Below are 17414 nucleotides of genomic sequence, written 5' to 3'. Positions count from 1 at the left end.
CTCATAGTTTCTGAAATATCCGCTCTTGAAGGTGAGACATTTTTTGAAAAAAACACTTCTGCCTCTAATTTATTCATCTTTTCGGCCTTATAGTTTTTGTACGATTGATGAAAAAAATCCGTACTGATTATGGGCTGATAGAGCATCAAATTATCTTCGATTTGAAGTATATTTTTACTATTTTACGCATTTCCCTACGTCTGTTGCAGCAGTTTTAGTGTCGAGAGTGAAATTTTCTGTTCAGCAACAATAGATCAGTTGACAATGAAATTTGAAGGGAATGTTTGGAACACAATTTTCGACTTTGTAGCGTTGTTGAGACTAGTTTGGAGGTGAGCATATCGAAAGCCCAACCCCTGCATCATGTGCTGAAGGGATGAGGGTGTTTTGAAAGTTGCATTTTCCACTAATTACTTACATGCTTATATCTTGGAAACAATGTGTTCTTTTGACATAATCGACTACATAAAAATGAAGCTTGATAAATTTCCTACAAGTTTCGTTCGGTAGAGGTTTTCGATAAATCCGATACTTTTCGAGATATTTATGTTCTAAAGTGATGCATTTTCGAAAACCCACTTTTCTTTCATTTTTTCGGTCTTTCAGACCGAATGAAATGATTCAACTTTAATCTTAATTAAACCGCTGTGCTTTATTCCGAAAGAATATCGGGGCACCGAGCTTCGCTCGTTATTTTTATTATTTTATTGACTAGCTGACCCGGCGAACTTCGTACCGCCAAATAGTTTAATGCATCTCATGACAAACTTTAGCTGGATGCACACCTGAGGAGGCGGGATGCGGTATTTTATTTACATAGACAATTTTCTAACTGCAAAATAAACAATTTACTAAAAATAAATTAATTCTGAACACCAAAGATTGCACAATTATTCGAAAGAAAGCAATGTCTTTAGAGCATGTAAGTCTTTGCAGAGCATGCAGAGGCCGCATCGGCACTGCTGGTTGGTTTCACATAGAACAGTCATTTTGTTTTTAGTCGACGCGTTTAGAATAAAATACATGGGTGGTTATGGAACAGCACACATTCTTGTCTACTATCTACTGACGGCTGTTGTATGAGGTAATGATTATAAAACTGATTTTCATTTCTGTGTGTGGCCAGTTCAAAAATCTTCTCCCATAAGGATTACATGTAAACTTTGAAGGACCGTAGAGTCCTAAAAGGACTGAGAGAAGGAAGAAAGAGTCCATAAACCTGGTCCTGAACATAACAAACCCTACTAAAAAAGAATCATCAAATTCGGTGTACACATAAAAAAGTTATTGAATGTCAAAATTTGAGGCTCGATTTTTATTCATAAGAAGATAAACAGACACAATTCTCTAAAATGATCGTGTTTATATTTCACAGCTGGCTATATGTCATCTTAGGAATTTCGGGGATGCAATATTTTGATTTTTCACATACTCACTCGCTCACTCACTTTTTCACTATCCACAGCTGTTTCAGCCAAGCTGTTTCAGCCAATTATCCTTTTAATGTCATTCAGTGAGTTTTCCCAAGGACGAGACCTAGTGCAATCGAATCTTTATATCATAAACCTACTATGTTCCAAATCTCGTGAAAATCGTTAGAGCCGTTTTCGAGATCCGTTAAACATAAATAACCAGATATATAAATACAGATATTGCTCGCTTAATATAATAGGATATATTATGATAATATCTTCCATATTCCAGCTTCGAAATTTTTATTGTGATAGAAGCATGTCTCAAAGAAGAGTTTATAATAAACAAAATGATAATTGAATGATCTTTGATAATAAGAGTTGAATATTCACCTTGAAGAAAAAATATATTCATCTCAGGTACCGTATTCCATTTTCGATACGATTATAATTCTGATGGATAATGGATAATAGCTTAGGTGAGATATGGAGTGTCTTTTTAGTCTTTACAGCCCGGGACAATTCAAATATATCTTGAGGTCATACTTGAAGAAACTTTCATTTCATACAACGAAGAAGCTTGTTGAAAGAAATGTGTGAATTAGAACATTGAATAGTATAGTAGCCGCTAATAAGCTGAAAAATTTGTGGTTTCTAGTAAAATAATTAAACATGACCCACAAAATGCAGGACAGAATGTTGACAGGTGAAAGTGTCATCAGAATCGTTGTAACTAACAATTCTATTGTTTTATCCTTATTCGAGATCTCATGGTTTCCAGCAGCATCATGAGTTATTATTTTCTTCTATTTTTCTATGTGCATTGAACATATATCGTATAATACATTTCGTATTTATAATTTGTTCCGTAATCGAAATCAAACGAATGTGGATAAGGTACAGTATTATCAAATTATCATTACTATCATGTTAATGGAACTAGTAGTTCTGTGAACAGTAGACCTTGCGCAGTTATAAACCGCAGCCTCCTCTTATACTGTCCATCAGAGTAAATCCTGTCTGTATGTCGTGTCGGCGAGATATCAGTGTGAAAACGGCTAATGGCTGTTGGGGTTGGTGTATCAAAAATGCTAACATCAAAAGCTAATCTCATCTCCTTCAAGTCATACTGGCAAAAGGCCAGCCCGAGTTCAAAGCAGAGAAAATTCGAGAGACAATACTAAGTTATGTTATTTTAGTTATTAATAAAGGCCTGATAGCAAAGAAAAAAATACAATTGAACAGATTTTAGTATCTCCCACTACAATCAAGAGAATTAATTCTACGTAGAATCCATTACAAGCTCAGACTAACATGAGTGGCATAGTGTGGTATGACTGCTGTGTTCATAAATCTCCCAGAGAATTGATAAAAAATATACGTGCGGTCTTATCTGAAAAAGGTTTAAATGGAATCCAGCTTGTGGAATATGAGAAGAGGTGAGTGACTTTTTGATGGGCATTCCAGTACTGTAATCTTGAAACTTCACCAGTTAATGAGTGATATAATGGTTGCTTGGGTTGGTTATAAGAATGTTCAGAAGAGACACTCACATTCCCTCTACCATTTATACTCTCATTTCAACGGTGGTATAGATTAAAATTTGAGATGAAGAGCTATAGTTAAAATAACCAGACTTATTCAATGCAAACTCATATTATGCGTTCAATAAGTATTCTCATGATAAAAGGACTGGTTTGATGTCGAAGATGATATCAAGATCCATTCTACTCAGGTTGAGCGTGGAGTACAAGGGGATCCGATCATTGTGACAAAATTTATGACTCTGAAATGTTGGTCCTTGAGGTGCCTTTAGTGCGCCTCTTCACTAAATTAAGTGCATCTAACGGGTGATTCTCATAGAACATGATCTTATGAACTTATATCATTGTGCGAAATCTCAATATGTGGACAATGAAGTTGAAGATGGTTGGAGCTAAAAATTGGGTGTTTTTCAAAAGACAAGGAGCATTGTTAGCAGGTGTACCTGGGAATCTATACGAGATAAAGCGCTCTACCTGGTTTAAGGTTGTAGAGCACAAAATTACGCCGTATGGATTTTGAATTATTGACCAAGCGAAGTGAGTTCTAAGATTCAAGTCGACGGTTTGGCATTTCTCTTAATGTTTAAATGTTTATATGTTGCGCATTTACGGGGAACGCGGTAATAGATTTCCATGAAATTTAACAGGTATGTTCCTTTTTAAATTGCGCGTCGACGTATATACAAGGTTTTTGGAAATTCTGCATTTCAAGGATGATATGAAAGGAAAAAGGAGCCTCCTTCATACGGCAATATTAGAGTAAAAATCAGACTATAGAATTTCACCATGAATCAGCTGTCGAGAGGATTATAAATCGCATGCCATGACGCATGCAATTCAATATCTCAATGTAACTTGGTAAAAATCAGCAGCTGTGTAGACTATGAATTGCATGCCTCATTGACTGCAATTTTTATGCACTATTAATAATAGGATGCAAAGAACTTATAATAACTTGTCTGGGCGCCTATATGTCTTCTGGGTTCCTTACGCTAAATTCCGGAAAGCGTTATAATATGATGATATTAAATCTTGTGTAAGCATGATCTGATCAAATAAATAGTTGTTGTATCAGTGTGGATGTGCATATGGTTTGGGACGTAGTTCAGTTATAAATGTTATTTATTCTATTGATAAAATTTTTATTTGATATTTGTTATTATATTCTTTAATTTTTATAAATTTTGAATTCCCAATTTGTTTTATTTTATACTTTTTTCCTAAGTATTTGAAATCTTTGTATTTTTCATTTTTGAGTTAGGTGGTATCTTTGTTGTTTGTATTATTTATTGCGTAAGTTCGTAATATTTTTATCATTATTTTTCTTTTTTCATTTGTATCTGTACAATTTTTATTGTTAAGGAGACATATTTGGGGAAACCCGTTCTCTCCATTGTGAATAAATAAATAAATGAACTATATTGATTGCGTGCAATAACGCATGCAATTAATAACTAAAATAACAACATAGTATTGTCTCTCGAACTTTCTCTGCTTTGAACTTGGGCTGTCCTGTTGCCAGTATGTCTTGAAGGAGATTAGCTTTTGATGTTAGCATTTTTGATACACCAACCCCAACAGCGATTAGCCGTTTTCACACCGATATCTCGCCGACACGACATAAAGACAGGATTTACTCTGATGAACAGTATAAGAGGAGGCTGCGGTTTATAACTGCGCGAGGTCTACTGTTCATTGAACTAATAGTACATTTGAATTGTGATAGTCGGAAGATATTGTCAACTGAAATTTCACTCATTTCGTAGTTCTCTGTAAAGTGTTAAGTTTTTAGCTCAAAAATTTCTAGTTCCATTCAAAATTTAGACTTTTTGAATAATTACTAAGTTACTGTTCTAGATTTTTTGATTCTAGACTCTAATAGTACCTATTTGATTCAAAATTTACTTGTTCATCTGAGTATTGAAGAGCGTAAATTGTTTTGTGAAAAGTGAAAGTGACATAACCAACAGTTTGATTTGGACAGTGTAGTATGAATTGGAAATGGGACAGTTTTGGGCATGAGTCTGTTGTGCCTTTCCTCATGTTAAGTATTTGTACACAATGTGATAAATATATGAATAAATCATTTTTTTGAAACTTGTAATTCAGTAGGTACTCATTGAAGATAGAGAGCACCGAATGATTTCATTTTATTCAAAATTATTGTATAGTCTGAAAAAAGGTTGAGCGAATTTATCTTTCCGATGACTGGATTTGGCTGGAATAGGTTTGTCGGAAACTGGAAAATGAACCAAAAATATGAGGTTTTTGGGCCATTCGTATCTAGCACAATGCACAAGAAAATTTTGAATGCAAAATTTGGTTCTGGAATTCTCTTATGAATCCAAACAATGAATTAAACATTTCAGAACTATAATATAATATTATATTACTACTACTTTCAAGATATCCAAATATCTTGGTGAATTCATTGGTGAACATTGCTGGTGAATTCCAATCAATTTATATTCTCTTGTGGTAGCTATTTGCTTTTTAAACTCTAAGAAGGAGGCTATAAACTCTCTTTATATACAAATAAAGCTGACCCAACAGTATATAAAATATACTCAATAATGAATATCCCACAGGTATTCGTGATTTTTCTGTTAACCACGAAAATCATTTAAATCAGCAAAATAAAAAAATTGCAGAGTATTCAATAATTATATAATAGGTTACTAGAACTGTATTTGTAACTAAATTCCACAATAATTTTCTTGTTCAATGTTTGGTCGGTCATTCACATGCAATGAAGTAGCATAAGCAATCTATTTGTCATCAGGAAGTATCCAACATCAAACTGTGAAAAATTGAGGAAACAGAACAAACCTTTCTTTATTAATTCCTATGTATTAATTCCTAATCAGGTATTCTCCTGGAGAAGCTCTTCACCAAACTCACTAATTTCACTAAACATGAAAATATTTATTATTCTCGGCTTTGAAGCACTCTGCGGCAAGAAAGAAGCGCGAAACAAACTCACGATTCTAGCGTGAAATGATGATAACCGCAAGCTACAGTTACCAGTGATGCACTGAATGGTGGAGACGCAGCGTAAACTGGTCACTGCTTAGTTCGAGTCCCCCCTTGTGATCTGTTCATTCATCATCCTTCAGCATGGGGCGGTGGGTTCCCCTTCCAAAATTATTATTCAGCTATCACAGGCCTGTGGCAGCTGTACTTTACCCGCTGGGGTCTTATGTGCTCTTCCTCGGAGATGTCTTCTCTCCAGTCAACATTCAGTGTATAAGTAGTAAGTAGTAGTAACTATAGACCTAATCGTCGGATAATGTTTCTCTTCTCTGAGGGCCTTCGAGTCAGTCAAGTTATCTTACAAGCTATCTTATATGACTGGGGTCCTTCTTTATGGCCTTATTCCATTGAAATCAGAAACTACAAGGATCATTAAATTATTTCTGTACAATATTTGAAAACAGTGAAAGTTGACAGAGTGGGTCTTCCTTCTATTAAATTATTATTGACGAAATTGAGAAACAATACAGTATGTTTTCAGTCCAAGCGGGGAAATATATTTCCTTGATTTTTCTTTTGTAGCAATTTATTTAGAATTATTTTTTTCTTTTGTGATAAATTGATTTCAATTTAAACCAGTACTCCTGAAATATCAGCAATTGAATTGTAATTATATCGAATATTTTGTTAATTTCAATGGATGTAATAATCTACTCTCGTCATCATCATCCACTATTATTGTCAAAAAATAGGAAAAATATCTCCAATTCTATCTTTAACAACAAATCATTTCAAAATATAAATGTCTTTCTATTTATGAAGGGGAACATAATACAGTAGTTCTGATTTTTCAATATATATCGTTTGGAAACATAAAATAAATCCAAAACCAATTTCTGCATGCAAAAATTTCTATTGCTAAGTACAGAATTCCCCAAAATCTCGTATTTTCGGTTCATTTTCCAGTTTTCAGAGATTTCCGCTGGATCCGCTGATTCAGCCTTTTTGGACGGAAAAATCGTCTCTTTTTTTATGTGAAAGAATTTAATAATACAGATTTCTCTATTTTTAATAAGAAGGTACTGAGCTACAATTATTTTTCAAAACTCAGTACATATAACTTTTGAAAAAATATATTTCAATGTGTTTCAGTTTTTAATCAACCATATCTTCCGTTTGTCACTAAACGCCTCTGGTTGTATACTGTGCGTGAACTGTGTTCTACAACCTGAGACCAGGTAGAACGCTCTATCTCATATAGACTTACATGCACACCTGATAACAATGCTCTATGTATTTCGAAAAAACGCCTTATTTCCAGCTTTAAACATCATCACGAACTTCATTGTCCTCACATTGAGATTTCGCACAATGATTTAGCTTTCTAAAATCGATCATGTTCTATCAGGATCGCCCGTTATCATCATCATCATCTTACGTACAAGGATTAGGTTAATGCCTGTTCCGACTTACAAACAGCTTATTAATATCTATATTTCAATTACAAAATTACGCTATAATATATACAAGTAGTGTATTTATTGCCATCTCTTCCGTGGCCTACCAATAGATCTTTTCCCTGCCGGTTTATAGTTCAATATCTGTAGAGGAAGCCTTTCTGCCGGCATTCTTTCCACATGGTCTTTCCACTGCTTCCGGTATAGTGTGACTTTTTCCAACAAGCTGTAAATTCCTAGCTCTGCTCGGATATCATCGTTTCTGATGTGGTCCCTTCTATCGCAGCCCTTGGTTCTCCGGAGGAATTGCATCTCCGCCGCCTGCACTCTACTCGCCCGTTATTTATGTAAATAAATAAATAAATAAATATATACACGTAATTTCAGTATTTATTTTTGGGAGCCGCGCATAAGGAAACCTCGATGATAAAAATTTTGAAAACTCATAACTTTTGACACAATGATCGGATCTTCGACTATATTACAGCTCTTGGCTTGTCTTTCACTATTACATCTATTACATAAAGTGAGGATGGAGCAATAAGAGAGCAGATGAATGTAAAACAGACTGTACTAAGTAGCGTTGGTGAGAACCAGGTAAAATGGTATGGCCACCTACGCCGAATGAATACGGAGAGAATACCATTGAGAGTCTTTGAATGGACTCCAAACCAGTATCAAAAGTGGGGTAGGCCAAGGGAAATATGGATGGAAATATAAATGTTCGAAAAGAGATGGAATGCAGAGATTGCGAGAGGAGGACTGGAGACATAAGGAGCGATGTAGGAGGGGATAAGTCAGGTTGCTAAACTTGTGAAAAATGCGTTTGTGAAGTTCGGTTCGTTAGTTGGAAAAAATAATGAAATTGAAGATATTTTCCTAACTTTCACGGTACTATTGGCAGTTTAGTTATTCGATACCAAAGAGTGATTTAAGATGGATTCAAAACAACTGAGCTTGTAGAGAATAAAATTCCCTACAATTCGAGACCAATCGAAGTACCTATCATGTCCGTATCAGTCCCTATTTAGAGGTTGATTGACAGTAGAATCATGAAAAAAAAATTAAAATGAAATTCACCATTTTTCAATAGTAATCTTATGAATAGAATCTCTCATTGGAATGGAAATAAGAGAAAATTCTCTACAACCTTGATTACATTTAGAATTTTTCTTATCGAGTACTTCACAATAAAGAAGGATTTAACAATAGTCTTTTCATTATAATGCAGCCGAGCTTTTAAGACATTGCTGCGCAACAAAGTAGGGGAAACCTGAATTGTTGCAGGTTGTTAGTGTACAAATAGTGCATAGCCTAAAACCACAAAGTCCTCATCGAAATAATAATGTAATGTGATCACATTATTGGGTACACCATTCCAAAGTCTTGAAGCAGTGACCGTAAATGAGTTATTGAGTAAATGAGTGAGAGGGAGTGAGAGAGTGTGAGAGAGATTTCATGAGAATATTAGGTGAATATCAGAAAGTGAAGTTCTTCTGCGAAAGAGAGAGTACAATAATGTGACTAGATTGTGGAGCTTCTCATTAATTATATTGATCACTAATCAGGATCAACTGTAAAACAACGTTGAAATATTGTGATTGCATTACAATAGCATTGTAGCTGAATACCCACTGAGATCCAATTAAGGCAGAACCACTCTTGTTATTTGTTCACTTATGATTAAACAATTCAAGAATCAGTGAAAATAATAAAAGAGCTTGATAATCACTGTTTGATTGTCATCAACTTGTTGAAATGTCTTTGCAATTAATTATTTGTCCAATCTTCTTTTACTCCTTATTGAGATAACGTGATGATTAATGATACAGACTAACAGAGATTGATAATTTGATTACAATTCGATTTCTATGTGAAGAACTTGTGATTTATTACTCATGCATAAGTTATCAGTGTTGTGAATTACGGTATTCTTTACTAATGTCGCCTTTTTGAAGGCGTCTAATAAAAGAGCCATTCTATTCTATTCTTTTGATAGGCAATAATAAAAATTCAGGTGACACGTTCTCAAAACTGTTGTGCAGCTCTATGGATTTTACCATCATCACTCAAACTACTGCAATTATAATAACCAATTTGGTGGTTAACGTGTGGTTTGAAAATGATATTCTCAATACTGTATAATTGTTTTTTAGATATACCGTAACTTTGTGGTTATTGAACGAGATTGAAATGTTGATAGTTGATACTTTTGTATTATTTTATTTGTATGTATGTGTGAGAGAGAAGTTACACACAACTCTGCTAACAAAATAAAAAGGCAATGTTTTTGAACCAATTTACCGCAAGGCCAATAAGGAATATTATATAGTGTAGGTACCGGTACCACTTGATATCGTTTACATTCTATTGGCTCATGGATTCTTTTACAAAACATCGAATGACACTGATTTTCTCAAATCTAGTAGCCTATGCTTTAAGTTAATATGTACTATGCAGCTTTTTTGCTTTATTGTATAATACAGTTTATATTTATATTTATATTCCTACATACAGGTACCTGTGGATCGAATTGATAAGTGTTAGCGGCACTTTTTATAACGATCATTATCATCAGTAAGGAATAAGACACTTTCATATTTGGTGCAATAGATAGATTGATTTGTGGAGGAATCACATCAAACTAGGCACTGAAAATTTCCAAAAGAGATAAACAATAGCGAGTTTAAAAATGATTTTCATTTGGAAATGCATTAAACTATAAAACACTATTCCTACTCCTATTTCTTTGAATGCAGGAGCAATGAAAGTGGAACTTTATTCAAGTTGTATGCTGATGATGCTATAAGACAACACTGTTACGTAACAGCAGTAATAACTGAACGTTTGATGCACAATAAATATAAGTTAAGAACTAGGTCGATTGGTCTTCACTTTCCTTACTATGACTTGTATCAAATAGGAACGCAATGATTACGCGGATTCTACGAGCATTGACATGAAAAGTTGAGATATCAACTCGTTTTAGCTCAACATGTAATTATTCGTCAAACAAGGTATCTTTTGAAATGAAAAACATTGGTAGGCCTATTCCCTTATTGCAGTGGTCCTGCTTGACAACAAAGTTCAATAAGCTTGCTCCAGGTAAAAAACACTCATCGATTGTGACGTCAAAGTGATTCCGTCTTTGCTTTATTATTTTGTTCAGACTAGGTTATTTTTCAAAATTCATCGGAAATTCATGATAACTGATCACAGTTCCCTTTCATACGATCGTGACTGGTTTAATTGAATGTCAAAGGAAAAAGAGTATAGTCTTAGTCCCTGAAGACTGACTGGAAATGTGTTATTGGTTCATACAAAATCGAGTCGCCATTTCTAATAATTGAAATGAAACAAGAAGACTTGGAGATTATGCCACGTTTTCACCTCACGCTAAAGTATATGTCGTTCAAATTCACAAAGTATTATGTATGGTTCAAAAAGATATCAAATGATGACTCAAGACCAGTAAAATATGCAAGACATTGCCTCTAATCCCTGACGAAAGAAGGAAAAAAGTAGACTTGCAAAAGGAAAAGGAAAAAACAGGAGGAATGAAAAGCATAAAGATTTTTATAAAAATTCACCGTCAACCTGATTCTGTTTATCATAATAAATATTGAGTGAATGATGAATAAAATAAATTAAAGTTTTTTCATTTTTTAAAAATATTAGGATGTGGATGTGTTTATACCATATCATATTCATGCAGGGGTGCCCAGCCCCCCCCCAAGGGTAATGGTTCATGCCCCCCCCCCAATCCAAGTGTAATGCCCCCCCAAAGTACCCCAATTCCCAACCATTTAGTTTTTAACATTAGTCAGTGTACGTATGACAATAAAATTCACATCTTACATACTAATCTTCCAAAGGACATTATTTACCTTTAGTCTTGTGAGGAATTCTTTCTGTTCTCATAATATTGTAAAAATATATATACCATCGTTTCTTATCTCTTTTAAAATAGAAATAAAGTATCTTTTTGATATTATTTTTGAGACTAGCAGTGCACCCGTTCTTGTTCAGGAGGACTTACTTCACGATTATATTTTTACAAAAATCATTAACCTCACATAAAAGAGGAGATTCTTTTCTTCAAATCAAGACCAAGTATCATTTTGTGTTACCGAGACACACAGTTTTGAATATAGAAATCGGTCATTTTTCTATGCATTGAAATATGTGCTAAAATACACTAAAGGAGGAATTTCCTATTTTTTTAAACAAATTTTAGTGCGATGATAAATGATTACCAACTGCCTTGACGAGCTGATATGAACGAGCTGTAGTACGAGAAGATGTGATCATTCAGTCGAAAGTTATATGTTTAAAGCTTTGATCCTGGACGTATCCTTATGTGTGCCCCCCACTAGGAAATACTGAAATCCAACGAGTGATTATCATAGAACATAACTCTCGTAAAGTTATTTCAGCCGAAATATGTTTCTTTTTTGTTAGGAAGGCCATGAAAAGGTATTATAATGAAAATTTGAATTTTGGCTGTAGGACATGATTTTCTATTCTTGGGTGTAATCCCCCTCCCACCTCTACTAAATTCAAAAATAGGTACCTAAGGAATTCTGTTCAGAATTATTAATATTGTTAATTCACGTGATGTGTGGCTTTCTATCATTACTAGAGAGAGATCCTAGTTGTATAGGGTAGAAGTGGTAGGTTTGCATAGTTTTGAAAATCCCTTAAAAATACCCCTTTTTTGAAAATTCTTAGCTCCAGAATCAAAAATCGTAGAGTTCCGCGCGACCACCCAATTTATTGGAAATTTTATTATCTTTAATATTTTAGAGAATGCTTTGTCTCGAAAAACGACCATTTGACTGTAGCCTACTATTATACAAAACAGAAAAAAATAATGAAGCGTTACAATAGTTACTTGATTAATGTGTGGTAAATAAGGTGTAAATTTGAAAGATTGAAATTGGCTTCATTTGATATTTTTCACAAATTTTCTCTTCTGTCAAATTCACTAGAGTTTGCGATGTTGTTTATAATTGCATTCCCATTTCAGAGACATTAATATCATCATGAAACGACTTCAAAATTAAAATAATTATTAGATTAAAATGTACATTTCAATTTAACTTATCATTGTGCTTTTAAGAAAATTAGGTTGCAACAGCAAGAAACTCAAACACAGGACCATTAAAAATTAAAATTAAGCAAAGGAAATCAGAATAATAGTGGATGATGAAGTTATAATTTTTTTTCTCAAAGATTTACCTTCAAACTCATAGGCTTGAAATTACTAAAATTCCTGCATACAAAATATTAATAAAACATTGTAACGGTGGGGAAAAGTATTAAAATTAACTACATTAGGATATCTCTATTTAATACCTGGATTTTTCATCCATGATTCAAAATGTTGACATAAAATATAAAAAAAAATCATGCCCCCCCAAAAATGTTGATGGCGCAAACTGCGCCATGCCCCCCCCCCTTGTGGGGGGGTATATGAATCACTGTATTCATGACATGAATCACTGTATTCATGTGAATTCTTCGACTACGGTACTCTATGTAATATAATTATAATATGTGATGTTCTTCACATAGTGCTCTAAAAACCAAGAGTGGTTGACAAAAAAAATACAGTCTGGAATGATTGTAAATAGGTTGAGGAAGCCACTACCAGTAGTATTTTTGGGGAGTTGATTTGAGGAAGTGGCATGTGATGTTTATGGGTACAAACAGAACGGTAAGGATTTATGTACAGAATTTATGTAGCTTTAAGTTTAGGTCGCGATCGTGATCAATTGAGCGTATACTGTTCACTTGCATACTTAACAATATGTTAGAGTTACAGAAAGGTCCATTGCGATCATCAATCTCCGTTCGCGCAATGAAATTCAAATGTTTTGATTCTGATTAGTGGCATCGATCGAAACCGTAATCTTCACCGCGACACCGCGACCCACTCTCGTTCGAGAACTAGTAAGTCGCGGTGAAGATCGATGCCGTTAAACAGCTGTGTAATGGTAAAAACATTAGCAGTCATTGTTATAAATATCAATGTACCTAGAATACATTCTAGGTACCTTGATAAATAATATAGAATAACGGTAGGGTGCTGAAATCTACTTATCGACCTGACCGTTCTTTTCGTAACCTATAAATACTGTTCCAGCTGTGTATAAAGTTGGAAAGTTGCGACCTTCTGTAAAATGTGAATTAAACAAAATGTAAGATTTGCTCAAGGTAGATGGGTGAATTATTGGTAAAATAGATTTATTTATCTACCTTTACATAATATACCTTTCCTCCAGAAGCCTATTCAACTATCATAAACCTGACAGATAATCATAGTCTACTACAAGGATTGTTTTTTTTCGGAGCTCTAAGCTAGGTCTATTAAGGTCTATGAGTATCAAAACTTTCTTCTTAAGTTCTTAAGATCGAATTTCCAAGTGAACTCAACCAGTAAACATTCTCAACGGAATGGAAAATATTCGGATTAATTTATGTTTTTCAGAATGGATTACTAAATTAACGGATAGGCATTCTGAATCGCTATTTTCTCATGATAATTATATCTTGATAGACAACGCATCATTATTATTATTAGGCCTATCATTATTATAGCGTAAAATCTGATAATCCTCTATGATTCTTCATTTTTAAAATAAAAAACACTTTCCAACTGAATAGCTTTTTCCACGTTTTTAGTGTTAGGTTTAATGTCGTGAAAATTGCATTCACTTCTACTGGAAATCTCGACAAAAGATAATAGCCCAATTACAAGTCGTTACGGAAGAATCATCTTCAACTCATGTGTGAATCGTAATAATGACTACCGTACTGAACGATCCTAATCTACAACGAAGCGATGGAATGAAAGTGAAAAATATCGATATTGCAGAATTTTCTCAACGTCCCGATAACCTTACTATTGATAAGATAAGCTCCACGGAACAGTAATTTCTTCTCGAATCAAGAAAGTAGCTGACGAAGCGTGTCTGATTCATAATTGGAAAATTCTGATCGGAAGATCTCATATTGACGTTGATGTAATAATATAGTCTAAAATTAATGAATAATGTTTGAAGTGCCATTTAAATTGAAAGGTGCTCTAAAATAGGTAAGCCTATAGTTGAGGCATAGTTTATTTAACTTATGTTACAACATGTATAAACATGTTCAACTATGTTAAACATAACTTACATAGTTTATTTAACTTGTGTTTTTTATTAAAAATTACAGGTTTTAACTAACTTGATTAACTATTTTCAACTTGACGCGGCTTCATAATTTTTCGTGAAAAGACCACTGGAGAGCCCATCAAAAGTGATATTTTTAATTGCTACTAAAAATGAAGCCTTGATTCGAGAGGCTCCAACTAACTATTCACAGGTTTTTTATTGCATGAAAAACATTTGCAGAGCATCTGTTTTGCTGGAATAACCCCCACATTGGCGTTCTAGGAGTCCGTTATGAGCTTATCCTGTCAATTAATTCAATAAATGACTCATTGTTTTAAGCAATCCTTGCAATTTTAATATGAAAAACAGTTGTTGTAAACACATAAACCTATATCGAAGATGATACGCAACTCCTATAAACAATAATAGTATCAGTATAGTACTCTGGTAGACTACCTACTAATTCTTTTCATAATAATGATCAATACAGATCAAAAGAGAGATCAATGGGGGGGGGGAGGCTGAGTTTACAAATATAAAAAATGAGTTTTTACGTTCCTAAACAATGCTACAGACCAATTTCTGAGTAGAACTACACAATAAATTAATAATTTTCTGTCACTTTAAATGCCTTGATATTACCAGGGAATTCAAAAGCAGAAGTAGTATAGCTTCAGTGCTTTGAGAAGTTCGTCATTAGAAAATGTTACTCAATCACGAAAATAATTTCATCCATCCAGGTACGGTAATTCAAATGGGAGGCTATTATGAAGACAATTGCAATCTTCCGCTTATGCTTAATATGTTACGAAAAATGATGAAAAATTCAGTAGGAGGGAAAGTTTGGAATAGACAGACATTGCATGTGAATATCATGGCCATGATAGGCCTATTATTGAGATGAGCTGTTGTGATCACGGAATGTCCACTAACCAACGTTAATTCTAACTGAGGGATAGGCTTCAAGTGTTGCTTAAACTTGAGAGTGATAAATGAATAATTCATTCAGTGATAAAGCTTGATGATAAAATACGATACCGCCTCACCACCTCAAATATTCTTCATGACCATAATGGCAAAATACAGAAGACATTAAGTTACATTATTTCAATTGAACATTTTTAAACTGGATGCAATTAATAAATTAGGTAATGGAATAAGCATTCTCAATGTAAGTAGTCTATAAAAAATATAGTATACTCACTTTCTTATTTAGTGCTAATAGTTTATACCTCGATTTTTTAATTTAATGTGCGAGTATGATGTATACTGTTCCATTCAGTAATGTATACTGTTGGCATTCTCGATGTATGGCCATAGAATGAAACAATCTCAAGTTTTCGTATGTTTTCTTTGGTACGGTACCGTATAGCCTAGGCTACTTTTAGTAGGCGATAATGTCATCAGCGTTGTTAATATTAAGAACTTCTTGTGGAGGTGAAGGAAATTTAATGTATCATAATTAATTGCAAGAGATAGCATTCCGTCCAGTTTTGCGAGTGTGCTTCATTTGAAGGAGCTGGTATACTTAATTTGTGATATTTAGGGGGTTGGGGTTGGGCCTGTATGATAATAATTTGAAAAATATATAACAATATCTGATCTCTCATCACATTTTCATGACTACATTTTCTTACTGGCAACATTTTGAATGGCTACATTTTCTGACTACATTTTCATGATGGAAATAATTTGGAAGTTGCATTTTTCCGAAATGCTAATTAATGAATAGTTACCGTATTATTATACGTGAATCACAATTAAATTTTGTTTTAATTTAATTTCCATCTAGTTGTTTACCCTGTTGTCAATATTTGCAGTAGCAGAAGTCTTCGGGGCGATTTACAGCATTTAATTGGGATTTTCGTTTAATATAATAAATATCCATTTTAATGAGCTTATCATAACAAAAGAAATTAAATGAGTCAAATGTGTGTGTGTGTGTCCAGTTTATTTCTCAAAGGACAGGATATTTCTATTATTGATAGGATGGGGGGAGTGCAATACCTTCTTTCCAACTCAACTAAAAGTTATTTTTGGTCATTTTTAGAAAATTGGATAACTTAAAAATAGGATAATCTCAAAAATTGATATTTTCAGAAAATTTTTGTTTTATTAGATCAACAATACCATGAAGAATCTATCCTCTAAATCTCATAGATTTTTCTCTTACCGAACTTGAAATGTTCCGCCCCAAAAATTTAAACTTTAGGCGCTCATATCTCAAAAAGTAATGATCGGAAAAAAATGTTTTCCTGGGAAAACTTTTCAATTTTGATAGCTTGATAGTATACAAATCGAAAAACTTTGAAAAATATCACCAGTAGAAAGTTTATTTGCACAGCCTTTTAAGGACGGCAGAATGCAGTTTGGGACGTCAATTTTACCATTTTCCAAGATCCTAACGATTTCCCAATACCCTCGGCTACGGCTCCAATGATAGTCGTTCTGCAGGTAAGATTGGAAAATTCTGTGCCAGGAAAATGCGGCTTTCCTGTTCAGTGTTCGCATCGAACGCATTCCTTGCAGTTAACGAAGCAGCAACGACAAATTGAAGGCGTAGCGGATCCTTTCCTCCACCTTCTTTGTTTCTTGTTGAGACATGTGATAAGGTTACTTACTGTCTAGATAAAAAAAAGTACAAATGACAACCCATTAATATTGATTTTCAATGGAAATTTGGAATGTCCTTGAACACTCACCCGTTTAAATTCAATAGCTATTGTGATCGGATTAAAAGAATGGTATTGGTTTTATTAAAACCTAGACAATGAATATAGTGAGTAGCTCTGTAGCTTATACATAGATTATTCATTACAAGTTCACTCATTGTTCATTACTTGTCTTTCTAGTTATAGTTTTTTCTCA

The 17414-nt window shown here is 33.8% G+C and overlaps 1 protein-coding gene and 1 long non-coding RNA gene across 4 annotated transcripts in view; one reads left to right on the top strand and one right to left on the bottom strand.

The window, feature by feature from the left end:
* LOC111049340 overlaps positions 1-6047 on the bottom strand; it is a 39704-nt gene extending 33657 nt beyond the window's left edge. For both annotated transcript variants that reach the window (XM_039436553.1, XM_039436554.1), the window contains exon 1: positions 5786-6047. The gene's annotated coding sequence lies outside the window, so the exon portion shown is untranslated. The remainder of the gene's footprint in view (positions 1-5785) is intronic.
* A 12-nt stretch (positions 6048-6059) lies between these two features.
* LOC120353313 overlaps positions 6060-17414 on the top strand; it is a 30980-nt gene continuing 19625 nt past the window's right edge. The window contains exon 1 of one of the 2 annotated variants that reach the window (XR_005572293.1): positions 6060-6209. This is a non-coding gene — a long non-coding RNA (uncharacterized LOC120353313). Of the gene's footprint in view, positions 6210-14361; positions 14486-17414 lie in introns of those variants that run through there. The other variant, XR_005572294.1, reaches the window with a different exon arrangement.

Source organism: Nilaparvata lugens, chromosome 10, assembly GCF_014356525.2.
Source record: "Nilaparvata lugens isolate BPH chromosome 10, ASM1435652v1, whole genome shotgun sequence".
Taxonomy (NCBI): Eukaryota; Metazoa; Arthropoda; class Insecta; order Hemiptera; family Delphacidae; genus Nilaparvata; species Nilaparvata lugens.
This window is presented reverse-complemented; position numbering and strand designations above follow the sequence as displayed.